The sequence below is a fragment of the Microcaecilia unicolor genome, chromosome 7, assembly GCF_901765095.1.
Source record: "Microcaecilia unicolor chromosome 7, aMicUni1.1, whole genome shotgun sequence".
Classification (NCBI taxonomy): domain Eukaryota; kingdom Metazoa; phylum Chordata; class Amphibia; order Gymnophiona; family Siphonopidae; genus Microcaecilia; species Microcaecilia unicolor.
Window position 1 is genome coordinate 221,819,831 of NC_044037.1, and position 15,107 is coordinate 221,834,937.

Sequence of the window (15,107 nt, forward strand, 5' to 3'; positions counted from 1 at the left end):
AAGTTGACAGGGAATGGGTATTAATATACAATACACTTGACATTTCTCCAGCTCCTCACACTAATAATGATTAGACGTAAATGTGGGAAATCATCGGTGGTTTAAAGGTTTCCTCCCATACTAAGTAGAAGATTTCCTATAGAACCCGCAGAAGACGGTGAGACTTGTCCTACAGCGCCTTCTAATGGACAAGAGGGTATTAAAATACACATTCTCCAAAATAAAGCAGAGTATTAACATGCCATTTTTCCCTGGAATCTGCTGCTGTTGTGAATCATCAGAAGCATAAACTTCAATCTCAAATCGCATCATTTAAACAAACACCAACAATAATATTTAGAATTCTTTAAAAACATAATTTAAACAGCTTAGTGCTTCTATACATGACATATTCAGTTTAGGCTATTTTATCCTCCAGCTTATTTTTGTTGTTGTTTTAATTTACTTTTTAAAACAGAGGACAGTTCATTCTGACTGAACAGTAAATTACAATGTACAGTTTCCCAGTGGGATATGGAACGAATTAATTTAAAAGCAGACCTAGAAAGGTTAAAATAGTCACGGGCTATTGAGTTTTACCTGATAAAAATATTTCCGGAAAACAGCAAAATAAAATTGAATTCTTTTCAATGTGGATAAAGTTCATTAGGTAATTCTACTACACATTCGCTAGAAAGGACCCAGCACTTTGTCACATTTTGTTTAAACACAATTCTTAGGGCCATACAAGAATTCCTATAAGCATAGGAAGTTTATAATGTACATCTGGAAAACTCATTGGAGTACAGCCTTGGAAACTGGAGAATATCTTTCTGAAATATGAACCAAGTAAAAATAAAAATGAATATATCTAGGAAGAAATTTTTGTTGAAGAGTGAAATAATTTAGATCAAAGTGTCTTTCTCCAGTTATGCTTATTATATCTATATTGCATGATTAGGATTTTCATTTCATTTAAGATTTGCTAAAGTAATGCATTAGAATGTAATTTAAATAGAAATATCTTTAACCCCTTTTCTTAAAAAAAATAATAAATCTATGGAAAAAAATTAGGTCATATTACACGTTGCTATTATATGTAATAGGTAATGCACCCACTAAACGTTGATACAACATACCTCATACCTGTAGCTTGCAAACAATTCCACTATTATCTGCTTCTTTACATTGGAATCCACCTTGTCCCTCTTTCATTTAGATTATTATAGTTAAGGCCTGGAAAACTGACTCTAGCTACTAGGCTAAAGAGGTCATTTTAGAATAGTTGTGCAGCATGTACACATGCAGGCTACTATTTACAAGTGTAACTACCCTGGGTGTGGTTTGGGAGATCCAAAAAAACATATGTTTTCCAAATGTATACTACACATATTTATTTTTATATTTTCCTTTGACTTTGCACATTCTCCAAAACATGCATAAGTGGGGGCAAGGAAGGGGATAATTTTGGATTTAGCTCATGCCTTTTTCAGTAGAAGCTTAAGGTGGGTTACATTCAGGTATGGTAGATGTCTTTCTGTACTTGGATGACTTACAGTTTAAGGGGGCCCTTTTACTAAAGGGTTGCCGCATGGCAATGGGCTTGCCACGTGGAAACCTGGAACTACCACTGGCCCAACTTGGGTGCCAGTGGTAGTCCCACCCCAGTGCATGCTTTTTAAAATATTTCCACAGGGGGTTACCTAGAAGTAATCGGGTAGTGTCGCATGCTGCCCTGTTACCACCAGGTTGGCGCAGGAGACCTTACTGCCACCTCAATGGGTGGCAGTAAGTGCTCCCTACTGAAATGGCTGTGCGGCAAGTGGTGGAGTGGCCCAATGGTTAGTGTAGTCGGTTGCGGACCTGGGGAATTGATTTCAATTCCAGCTGCTGCCTGATGGTTGGCAGTGGGTTGAAATCCTGGGCAGCCAGGTTCAGTTCCCTCTGCAGCTCCATGTGACCCTGGGCAAGATACTTAACTCTCCATTGCCCCAGGTACAACAGTAGTACAATGTACTACTTAGATTGTGAGTCCACTAGGGGCACACCAAGTACCTGTAAAATGAAACTATAAACCACTTAGGTGTAAATGATAAATAAATACTGAAATGAAAAAAAAATAAATGAATGCAAACTTACCACACAACCATTATTTTTGGCCTTTTTACCTACTATGGTAAAAGGGGCCCTGGTGCATGACAAAAAGGCCACTGTAGCTTAGTAAAAGGGCCCCTAAGTTTGTGTCTGAGACAATGGAGGGTTAAGGAAATCGCCCAAATTCACAAGGAGCGTCTGTGGGATTTAAACCCTGGCTTCCCTGTTTCTCAGCCTCTTCTATTAGGCCATTCCTACACTCTTCCTGCTTGATTCAGCTAAGGCTGCATAAGAGTTATTGAGGGTAATTGTACTTAACATTCTGGTTTTTAAAATTATCCAAAAATGTTACAACTGGATTTTAGGATCTTGGCTCCTCAGTTGGCATTTGTTATGTATGTATTTTTGTGCAATTTGGTTACTTACATGTGTATGAGCCGGTGCTGACACATACAAGCCACCAAGAAATGCCACTCTTTTTTAAACATGTTTTCTTGTAAGATGGCTGCTCCCACTATAGGTACCACTTTTGTGAAATTAGTTGGAAATTGTGAATGTCCTGACTTGGATGTTCCATTGCTGATGCCCTATGTAAATTATAGCTTCACATCTCCCCTTAATACAGTTTATTACTAATAAAAATGCTAAACTTGTTAGTACATTTTCATACAGCAAATGGAACCAGAGCTAATACTTTAGCATGGCAAAACTTGATATATTGAGTCCTAGAGTTTGTCACAAAAGAAAAAAAAACACCTCTACAGGCTGGTGAAAAGGACAGCAGAAAAGACACCATAAAAACAAGTTGTGTTTTTCAATGGACAAAACTCATTTTAAAAATCTTAAAAGTGTTGGAGCAATTGCTAAAGTTGCATATTTGCATATAGAAATATTATATATATATATATACTCACAGAAAATGTATGCCATATGCTTTCTTGTTGTTATGTACTGCCCCTTTTAGTTTCCCGCTGTTCCCCCAATGTTTAACTGCTCTTTTCCATTGTTATATTCCTTAATGATACTCTGAGTTTGTCTCGCTTAACTCCTCACAATGTAATCCATAACCGAGTAGTAACAAACTGTATTTCTATCACTCACAATTTATTGTAAGCCACACTGAGTCCGCAAAAAGGTGGGAAATTGTGGGATACAAATGCAATAAAATAAATAAATTAATTAATTAATATCAAATATTTCTACACTTTAAGGACTGGATTCTATAAATAGCACCTAAAAAAAGGTTGATGAAAAAAATAGCAATTAGAGCTATTCTATAAACCACGCTTAAAACTAGGCACAGTTTATACAATAATGCTTAGTGCTGGGAACCATGACTATATTTAGGCATGACCATTTACACCAATGAAAACCCGGTGTAAATCCTAATGAGTAAATAAGGTGTGGATCCCACTAATTCTATGACATGAACATACATTTTAGAAACACTCCCAAACTGCCCATGCCTCTCCCATGGCCACATCCCCTTTTTGGTTCCATGCACTAGAATTTATGTGCACCTCTTTGTAGAATGCCTAAAAAGATGCACATGTAAATTCTAATTATTGCAAACTAGTGCCAATAATTGCTTGTTATTACCCAATTATTGGAGCTGATTGGCCCGTTCATCAATTAAGTTGTGCACAAAAACTAGACATACATCCAAATCTGCATGCACAACTCAAAGCACAATATATACAATCCAGAGGTAAGTGCACAATTTCTAAATTCAGGTAAACACATAAAGTAACAAAAATGTGCACTTACTATAGGTATTAAAATAGCCCAAAATGTATGCATCTAACCAGGTTAGGTCTTTTCAGCTTAGATAAGACTGGAGGGGACATGATAAAGGTTTTTTACCACTGATGGGCATTGTAAAAGGAGCCCTTAATGAGGATTACAGTTTCTTACTTTATCAAACAATACTACTAAGGCACATTCCCTGAATCTAATTGGTAGCAGATCTTAAATCAAATTTTAAAAAGTTTTAATTTCAGTCAAAGCACTATGGAATTAAGGGGGGTCTTTTACTAAGCTGCAGTAGCATTTGTAGCTCATCTGGTGGTAAACGCTGAGAGGCCCATTATATTCTTATGGGCATCTAGGCATTTACCACCATTTGATTTCTACCACTAGCTAAAAACACTACTGTGGCTTAGTAAAAGATCCTCTTACTGCCAGATAGGGCCATTTTATTGAAGGGTGTTAAGCCCGAGGGGGTGAATTCTATCTATGGTGCTGAAAAACTCAGAGGCAAAAAAGCACTATTCTTTAAGTCACAAAGTAAGGCAGGGATTAAAAAATAGCACTTACACCTGGGAATCACACCTAACCTTAAACATAGCCATTTGCACCAACTGAAATGTGATGCAAATATATTCACCTAAATTGGGAGCATATCCTCCCTTTTTCAATAACAACATGGAAAATGCCAGGGATGCTCCCATTCCACCCAAGACCCTCCTATTTCTGTGGTCTCTTTTTTTTTACTTGTCCATAAAATTCAGGCAGAGATCCAGTGCCTAAATTTACATGTATCAATTCCAATTAAATCTAATTAGTGTCAATAATTTCTTGTTAAAAAGCCAATTATTGACACTAATTAGCTCACTATTCAATTAAATTGCACACACAAATTGGGCATGCACCCAAATTTGCATTTGCAATTTTTGGCAACTTTTATAGAATTAGGGGTTTAAACTGCAAAAAAACGTTAAAACATGTATTTATTTATTTATTAGGATTTATTTACCACCTTTTTGCAGGAATTCACTCAAGGTAGTATACAGCTAGAATAAGTAAAAAAAAAAAAATAAGCAATAGACAATTACAGCAGTAAAAATATTCAAACAATGCAAAGTATGGCATAGTATGCTACATTACAATATCAACACAAACCAAAGGTGGAACGTATAGATAGATAAGTCAGAGTAACAGGAGTAAGAAAATAGGGACTAGTTTAAAGAAAGTTGCTTGAATATTATCTTAGCCAGGGTAGGAGTGGATACACATGTCCTGCTACAGTATCTGCAGCTGGTGTAATTTTGCACTATTTTGCCTGTTAGCGCACTGTAAACGATGAATTACTGATTCTTAGAAATATTTGTGTGAGGGACTATGTCATGGGCAGAGAGTTGGCATTCTTGCATTATCCAGCAGGCATGTAGTAACTGGATAACACAGAGTTAATGTGGGAGCACTTAGTGCCTCCTAAATAGGAGGCGGTAAGTGCTATTACATTACTTTTTTGCGGGAACCACTTGCTAATGTTCCTATTGGGACATAACCTGCAAATAGAAAAAAAGAAAGCCTAAAAAAGTACCACATTGTTAGCCCCTTTTACAAAGCAGCGCTACCAATTAGCAATTCCAATTCCCATCAGCTTCTTCGCATTAAGGGGACCTTTTACCAAGCTGCGGGAAAAAGGGCCCAGTGCAAGCGGTGGGGGCTGTTTTTCCCAGGCACCAGGGGCCCCTTTTAATCTAGCAGGTAAAAAGCTCCCAGACAAACATCACCATGCAGTAAGAGAACTGACATGCTCTTGGGGCGGAGCTACTGCCGGCAGCCATGTTGGGCAAGCAGTAGTCCCAATTTACAATTCTGATGCTTTGTAAAAGACCCCCTCATTGCACACTAATTGGTATTGCTACTTTGTAAAAGGAGCCCTATATCTGGGTTTAACACCTGAAAAAGTCCCACATTAAAATGCATTAAGCCCAGATTTTACTGCAATTTAGTAAAAAAAAGTCCCTTATTTATTAAAAATGTATTTATTAAAAAATGTATGTATTGCCCAATAACCTGGTCAAGGCTAGAAGTATAGCTTATTATAATAAAAAAGGTTAGGATATGTTTCTGAAGGACAGTCCCATAAATACATTTTAGCCAGACAAACCTAAGGATCTACACTGCTTCTGAACAATAGGGAAAGAGGTTTTTTTTTAATTGGATCTATCAAAAAAGGTTACTAAGTTATATATATCATTGGTATTAATGGATCTTGGAGGGGTAGTCTTGTGGTTAAAGCACTGGGTTGATAACTAGGGAAGCATGGTTCAAATCCTGATGCTGCTTCCTGTAATCTTGGACAAGTCATTTAACCCTCCATTTCTTCAGGTACAAGCTTAGATTGTGAGCCCTCCTGGGACAGAGAAATATCCAGAGTACCTGAATGTAACTCAGCTTGAGCTACTACTGAAAAAGGTGTGAGCAAAATCTAAAAAATAAATAAGTAAGTCACTTAACCCTCCATTACCTCAACTACTAACTAGGTACAACCAAGCCCTCTGGGGATAGGGAAATATTTAGTGTACCTGAATAAAACTTATATTAAGCTACTACTGAAAATAGGTGTGAGCTAAATCCAAAATAAATATAGTTATTTATATATTATGTAAAAACCTAGACACAAAACATATAAATGGCATCAAATACTTGCATAAAAGTAAATTGTTCATAGTTAAGTGGCTATCTTCCTTCATACCAACTCTATTTGTGACACTAATAGTTTTTGAGACCTTCGTTGTGGTTATCAAACTAGAGTACAACTGTATGATTCCGTGCACACTTTAGTAAGTATTTGATTATGAAAGTGGTGACTGTGCTGTAATTTCAAAAGCACAAAGCAACATAATTAAATGAAAGCTCATTTTTCTTGCTATATGTTTTGTTTCATCATCCCTGTGAATTCTTTTTATAGGAGGCTGCATAGATTTTTCTCTCACAAATAAGATTGTTGATAAGGAATATACCCACATCTATGAATGTCACAGAAACATAGAACATAAAGGCAGAACAAAACAATATGGCCTTTCCAGTCTGTCCATCCAAACCAACTGCCTAGTTCTACAGTCTCCTCTCTCTCAAAGATCCTCTGTGCATGATGAATTCAAATACTGTTCTTATCTCCACCACCTCCACTGGGAAGCTGTTCCATGCAGCCAGCACCATTTCTGCAAAGAAATACTTCCATAGATTACTCCTAAATCTATTGCCATCCAGCCTTGCCCTATGACCCTTGTTCCAGACCCTCCTTTCCAACAAAAGCCCACCCCCTTTGTATTTATTCCTTATGTTCATCAATTGCTTAAGCATTTGGTTTATTCACATAAAAAATAGAACTAATTGATCCAGATATGTAGAGTATAGTTTCATATACTACAAAATGGGAACAACTCTTACTACAGCTAAACTACTGTCTTTCTTGTGTACATCCAATGGAACCCAGCTGTTTTTGTTTTAGCACATATGATGTAGCTGGTGTTCTTCTATGATACGTGCCTCTGCTATGAAATTGTCAAGGGTAACCGATTCATTCAACATACATTTCTATAATTCTCTGTCCATACTCAAAATAATGCCAAAATACACACAGGGCACTGAATAGTAAAGGACTAACTGTTAAAGTAGGTTGAATAATTTTAGGTATAAGAACTTAGATTGTGAGCCCACTAAGGACAGAGAAAGCACCTGAATATATGACTTTGGTTGTACTACACAAAGGCGTATATCAAATCCATGACCCTTTAATGTCTGAATAGCTCTGTATTATCGATCGATTGTGAGGTGAAGCACTCAAGTCTATTTAACAAATCAGACAATATGATGGAAAAAGGCCTTATGCCAAAAGATGTGAGACAACCTTATCCAACTGAAGGCTTTAAAACGCAACTTCTGATAAACATTACATTAACAAAGCTAAGACACACAAACTTTCTTTTGTTTCATGCCCACTGAAATGTTTCATAATACAAACTGCACCTAATAGAAAGGAAGCAATTCTCTGAAAGCTTTTCTCCCTTTACTTCCTTTTCCTTGGATACTGCATGCAGTTAAAAGCACTGCCGCACTGCAGTAGAGCTGTAAATACCTTTAACAGCTGTCTGCCAACTGAGCAGTGAAATACTGTCTTTGTTCTCATTTTGTCTTCTCCAGAAGCTTAAATGAAATGCATGTGAAAAACAATTCCTCCAGTCTACATGTTTCAAAAAGAAACCTACATTCAGTTTCTTTAGTGCTGTTTTCTTAGATCACAAAAGTTATGTTTAGGATTAGATCATGCGGGTAACATGTTTGTATAAATGTTTGCAGAACTGTAACAGTTGAAAAGACATCCCATAACTGGGCTAAACTATGAAAATGTGTTCTAAGAGACTGCATTAGCTGCGATGATAGACCAACAATTCATAAATCGCATTATGCAAAATAGTGATTGTAAATAGAAACTGTATTCTATGTGTATCATTAGTCAACATCATCCTTGCCGTTATATAGCTTAATATTGAAAGCAAAAGAAAACACAGATAACACTGATCTGAAAGAAGATACACTATAATAATCTTTATCATTTATGACTTTTTCTGTCCTATAGTCATAGTTTATGAATTTTAGTAAATTCCACTTTTGAACTGGGGTTTTTTTTTAATTGAATGACATTGTGAGAGTCCCAGCATTCTTTTACACTCCTGACAGTGACAGTGCTAAGTGTAACTGCTATATTAATAGTTTTTCCCCAGTATAGTTAAATAATCAATGATAAATTATAAATTCTTTCCTGCTCAGTTGTGCGATTTCTGTAAAATTATTATCTCTGTATAGTTAATGGTAAATTATTTAGAAAACGAGAAACAGGAAACAGAAATTCTTCAAGCTATGGGGAATGGTTTTAGTGTTGGAATAAGTGAAAAGATTAGAGAGAGAGAGAGAGATAGGCGGGGGGAGGGGAAGAGAGAGAGAGAGAAAGCGAGAGAGAACTTTGTCATTTCAATTTCGCTGTTACCACTCTTATTTTCTTCTTCTAACCACTTTATGTATTTCTTGAACTACACATGTACGAGACATTTAGACACTGATTATTCAACGTTCTACTATGCATTAAAAGACAGAATGTTCACAAAACCTAAGCCTTTTGGGATATCTAGCTTTTACAACAAATTACCGCGTGTACATTTGACGATTGCCTGAACTGTTTATTGAATATATCAATATTTCTTAACTTTACTGTTTACTTAGTAGCAAATAAGGAAAAACATGTAAAATCTGATATTACAGGAAAAAACTGTAATACAACTTCTAATTATCCTATCAAATTTTTTATGAATCTGGTGCGAGCAGCATTAACAAAACTTGTTTCTAAGACAGAGAAAGGGTGAGGTGCTAACCCATAAATTATTACCTCAGAAATACTCAGAGACCTGTTTCAGAGGCGATATCTATTTTATTAATGTTTCCCATTATTAGCTTAGTTGCAGAGGTTACTATAAGTACCTGGTATCATTGGGATAGAGCTGTAATACAAATTTGTAAGAGCCAAGTGAGATGCCAATCTTATAGTTCATCTAATTAAAGTTGTACAGACAAAAGCAGTGCATTGTTTAAATTCATATTAAAATCTTTGACGTTTTTTAAGTTAAGGAGGTCAACATAAACGAAATGAAAAATGATAGTTTATTTATTCACCCCGGTTTAAAACATCGCAACGAAGGAGCGATTTCAATTACATTAAAATTAATGATCGAAAGCCTATACTGTAAACACCTGTTCGTCTTTAAAGGTATGCCACTGCTACAATTCAGTCTGGATCCAACCACAAAATCACTAAACTGTATTAATTTTCACTCTTTCAAAATCATAGTGGTGCACTAAAACATGAATTCTGACTAGTCAAAATATGCGTTCGTTTTTCCTGTGTTTGCATATTCTCTCAGCTGAACCTACGGCGAACCTGGCGAGGACCGATACCGGATTCCACTTTTCTAACTATTTGCAAACAGCAGACCCTTCCCCATACAGAATCCCGTTCTTTAATTAGGAAACGGATTTACATACGTTCTGTTTATCCCAAGAAACCTCACTGAAAATGCATTTGAGACAGGAAACAAAAGTGAACAGGGAAATGTAATTAATAAACTGAAGGACGTGAAGTTGCCGCACACGTTAACAATCTAAAGCTTTAAAAATGACTGAAGTGAAAGCTTTGCCTGATAGGGAAAGCAAGGTTATAATCTTTGGATACTTGGCAGCGTCTTATTTACAGGATGAAGTGTGGAGTAAAATGAAGTGCTTACCTTCTAGCCATATTGGTAGTGGAATTTGAAGACTGGAGGCGTAATCCATTTGGCATTTCAGTACCAATCCAAATAAAAAATAACTGACTATAAAGAAGGGGAGAATGTAAAATGATATTTTCTAGATCTTGCCCCAATCCTTCGCCTACAGTCTAAAGCTCTCGCCAGTTCTAAAGGGTTCAGACTTTTCTTTGCCAGGAGCTGCGGGCTCAGCTGTAAAGCAGCCAGAGGGAAATACAGGTTTTAAGAACCCGGGAATAAGAGGAATCGGAACACCATCATCATACTAACTGTAATACACCTCTTCGGAGACAAAGGTTAGAAAAAGAGGGGTTGAGACTCTCTAAAGGCAGAATGTCGAAAAAAAATCGCCAGGGAAATCAGGGAAAAGGCCATGAAGGCAATCACTGCGTGCACGTGACCAAGAACAGCCAATGGCAAGCGCAAAGAGGTCATAAAAAGGTCTATTACCAAGCTGTAAATTTTCTTCAAACAAAAAGGAATTTACTGCATTTCCTTGCGTTTTTTTTTTTTTTGCACATACTGCTTACAAGCGCCATGTTTCTTTTCTTTTTTTTTTTTAATTTCCTATATTCAAAATTATTTTGTTTGTAATCTAATACAAACAGCAATTCCTAACTGAAGACAGTGAAGCAAAAGTTAACTTTGGATTTTTAAAAATTATATGTATTTCCCTATCAGCCGATTCACAACAAAGCAAAAATGAAAGGGAGTATTTTAAAGCATCTATGACTGATCCTGTTAACGTTTCCATTTTTTTTATTGTGCTTAAGTCAATAAGATATTATTCAAGGCAATATTTGATCGGTGTATGGAAAAGTTACGATATGAGGTCAAGAAAAAAAATTTCTTGAGGGATACTGAGCTTATATATATATATTTTTTTTTCAGTATACAGAAATCACATAACCCTATTAGAAAAGTTTAAATCGGCATGCTCGCATGCACATATCCAACAACATATTCCAGTTTTGAACTGTAAGAAGTGCATGGCTATCGTGGTGCTCAAGCATCCCAATTATTACTGTATTTGTGTTCTCTGTTGTAAAGTAGACTAGATTCTAGGACCTTGCTTTCTAACGATTTTATCTCATATATGAAAATAGGGATTAGAGACCTTTGGATCAATTTATTTATTTATGGAAAGAACACTCTGACGCTAATCATCATGGTGGATTTTTAAACAATAAGGTACCAGATCATAATAGTTAAAAGCAAAATATTGTGTATTGGGTGTAAATAGAATGATTCATTGATTGTAATTTAGGACTATTCACTTTATATTCTTCAGTAAGAATTTGTTCTATAGGAACAACATTGCAGGAAGCCACGATTTTGAGCTATTGATAACAATTATTTGGTCATGTTTCCAAATAAGTCCATATTTATAAGACAAGCGATATTCTTTCATTCTTTTTTTTAAATCTTTTTATTGAAATATTTTCTTAAATTTTACAACTTGCAGTTTAACAATATAACAGAACAGAAAAGCATCCATTCTAACTAGTACAAAAATTCACAAACCGCTTATTTAAAGTCCAGAAGCTCTAAATAATAATAATAATAAAGGTATCAATAAAGGTATTACACTAGTTTGGCTTCAGTCTTTCATTCTTTTTAGCTAAGGTTGTATTAAATAAAACACTATCTTGATGAAGATTTTCTCATTCATATATATATATATATATATATATATATATATATATATATATATATATATATATATATATATATACACACACACACACACACACACACACACATACATAAATTGCAACATTTTATATGAGAAATCTTCATCAAGATAGTGCTTTATTTAATACAACCTTAGCTAAAAAGAATGTCGTTTGTCTTATAAATATGGAAAGCTTTTTGGAAATATATATATAAGATGAGGCAAAAAAAAAAAAAAATAGGAACCCCCTACAGTTTTTTGCAGTTTTCTCAGCAACTGCTTTGAATTTCAGTGACAAGTTTTAGGTACTTATTACACTATTAAACAACATTAATTATCTTAAGCTATGTTGATATTACTAACATTTTAGCGTTATTACCTAGCGATGTTTGCACATTAAAAATGTTCAATCTAAAACACAGTAAAATAAGGTTATTCAGACAATACAATTAACAATGTGTAGAATTTCACTGTGAATGCTCAAAGTGTCCACCCCCAGGTTTAACAGAGGCCTTCAGTCACTTTGGAAAGTTCTTAACAGCCTTGTCAATCAGTCCCTATGGCAGGCTGTACCAGATCATCTGCCAACATCCTGCCCATGATTGCCATTTGGATCTGAAATGCTTTTAAAAGAAATTATCTGTAAATTATCATATTATCAAATACAAATTATTCATATTCAAAGCATACCTCACTGTGCCATCATTAACAATAAGCTGGTACCCAATGCAAACATTTTTGAACCTGTGAAAATTGCTAGGTGGTCATGTTAAAAAGTGTAACTTTGCCATATTTAAGGATAATCTCATTCCACCCAGTAATAAAGGGGCCCTTTTATAAAGTAATGGCTGTGCAACAAATCAGCCCTACCACTGGGGTAGAGCAGGAGCCTAGCGTCCCAAAGCTGGCACTTGCAGTTTCCCATAGTAAAAAAATAATTTTCCATTTTCTACTGCTGGGGGACATTCCCAGTGTTAACTGGCAGTACGGCCACATTGCCTTGTGCTGCTCAATTACCGCAGGGTTAGCGCATGAGCCCTTACCAGGGCTCACTTGGTAAATGGCCAGGTGCTAATTTTGGTTTTTTGGCAGATGTGCTAAGAGGTGGCCTGAGCGCATGGGAAAATCATAAGCTAAAAGTAGTGCAGGCTATTTTTTAGAGCATCTTTGTAAAAGGACCCCAAAGGTAGATAATAACAATAAAGGTGAAAAACAGGGGCTTAGAAAGACTTGGTGGGAGGGGGGGTCCAGAGCCTGCAGTGAGGGGGCACATTTTAGCCCCCCCATGCCCATGACCCCCCCCCCCTGCCATTTTAACCCCCCCCCCACCATTTTTGAACTCCCTGCTGCCACCACCACCTTTGACCCCTCCCCAGTGCCAACCCTTTTGACCCCCTCTTCCCACCGCCACCAACCCTCCCCCACTGCTGCCATTAGGTACCTTTGCTGGTGGGGGTCCCCAACCCCCACCAGCCAAAGTCCTCTTCTCTGGCGCAGCCGCGTTGCTGATCTGCAAGGGCAGGCTTCTGTTTCTGAGGCTGACATCCTGCAAATGTACCCGGTGGTGGTGGGGGAGGGTTGGTGGTGGGAGGGGGGGTCGAAGGGGTTGGCGGCGGGGGTGGGGCCAGGGCCAAATCTACTGGGGCCCATGCCCCTGTGGCCCCACTTTGCTACGCACCTGGTATAAAATGTCATTGAAATTCAAGGCTACTTTTTTTTTGCCTCATCCTGTTTGTGTGTAGATAGATAGATAGATAGATAGATAGATAGATAGAATTCTGATTATAAATTCAGCTATAAGCTATCCCCCCTGTTTACTAAGCTAAGCTAGCGGCTGCTGCTCCACTGGTGAGACAGCCACTACTGCAGCGTAGTAAACAGGGGGGATAGCTTATAGCTGAATTTATAATCAGAATGAAAGTCGATCAAGTGAGCCACTGCACTCAGTTTTCTTGTTTCACAACAATAATAGTTGTAACCTGGTGTAAACTAATTTTTCCTATTATTTTATCCACATTTCACAAGCATCATACACAAATTATTCTCTAATATTATGAAGTCACTCTCATATCACCATCCTCATTTTCATATCGCTAGACCCCTATGTGTAGAGTTCCCACACACAGGTTTCAGTAGAGATACTCTTAGTTATATGCACAGAATGAAAATACTTTTTACAAAAAGCTCTTAGGGGTCCTTTTACTAATCTGCGCTAAAAAGTGACCGGCACTGCTGTCAGCGCATGGATTTACTCCATGCTGTGGCCACTTTATCGTGGCACTAAAATGGCGGCATTTGCTATATCCCCCATTAATGATCACATGCTAATTTCCCAATTAGTGCATGGCCATTAGCGCAGGAGTCCTTACCGCCACCTATTTACATGGTGGTAAGGGCTCCTGCACTACTCCCATGGTAATCAATGTGCCCATGCTAGCTTGCCTACTCTCTGCCCATAGGCATGCCTTCCATGCTGAAAAATAAAACAAAAATTTTCCGGGCAGGATTAGCGCATGCTGAGCAGTGCACCACAAGATGCCTTAGCGCATCACATGGTAGTGCTTTTTAGAGTGCAGTAGCCTCGTGCTAGTGCTACCATGACTTAGTGAAAGGTCCTTTAGTGAATTTCTTAAATATAACCTTTTTTGTGCAATCTAGTCTGGATTTTCATTTGGATGTTTTTGTTTCTAGTCTTTTTGCATAGAAAAAGCAGTTTTGATTCTAGCAAAGTATTTCCACTTACAAATATAAAAACATTAACCCATTGCATGGAATTTTCATGTATAATAAAGGGTTATTTCATCAGTTTACAATTTGAAATGGCCACTTTTTTTGTTAAATGCTTAATTGTACAGATAGTTATTTGCTACTATAAAACATAGGCATCAGAGGTTTTATTGGGTTAGATTGCTCATCTGCTGTAGGCAGGTAACTTCACTGGACATAAACAAAACTTGATAGGCCTTGCTTAATCTACATGTCCAGGCAACTAAAGAAGTTAAAATGTGTGTCTCTCTTCTTCATCCAAAACTCTTGTAAGAGTGATATTAAACAAATAACACATATTGGATTTTATAACTTTAGGATTACTAGATTTGCAGAAATAGTCATTCAACCAGGCCTTGATTTGCAGAGATGACCTTCAATTTATTTTCAAAATAGATTTTCTTAAGTCTTAAGGAAACACATTCACTTTATAATACATTCACTTCTCTAAGAAACCCCTTTTTAAAATTAAAATGAGAAATTAAAAAAAATTCTCATTTCTA

At 36.7% G+C, this 15,107-nt stretch overlaps 1 protein-coding gene across 2 annotated transcripts in view; it reads right to left on the reverse strand.

The window, feature by feature from the left end:
- HOXD3 (homeobox D3) overlaps window positions 1-10,205 on the reverse strand; it is a 48,217-nt gene extending 38,012 nt beyond the window's left edge. Inside the window, exon 1 of one of the 2 annotated variants that reach the window (XM_030208804.1) lies at window positions 10,143-10,205. The gene's annotated coding sequence lies outside the window, so the exon portion shown is untranslated. The remainder of the gene's footprint in view (window positions 1-10,142) is intronic. The other variant, XM_030208805.1, reaches the window with a different exon arrangement.
- Window positions 10,206-15,107: the final 4,902 nt, after the last annotated feature.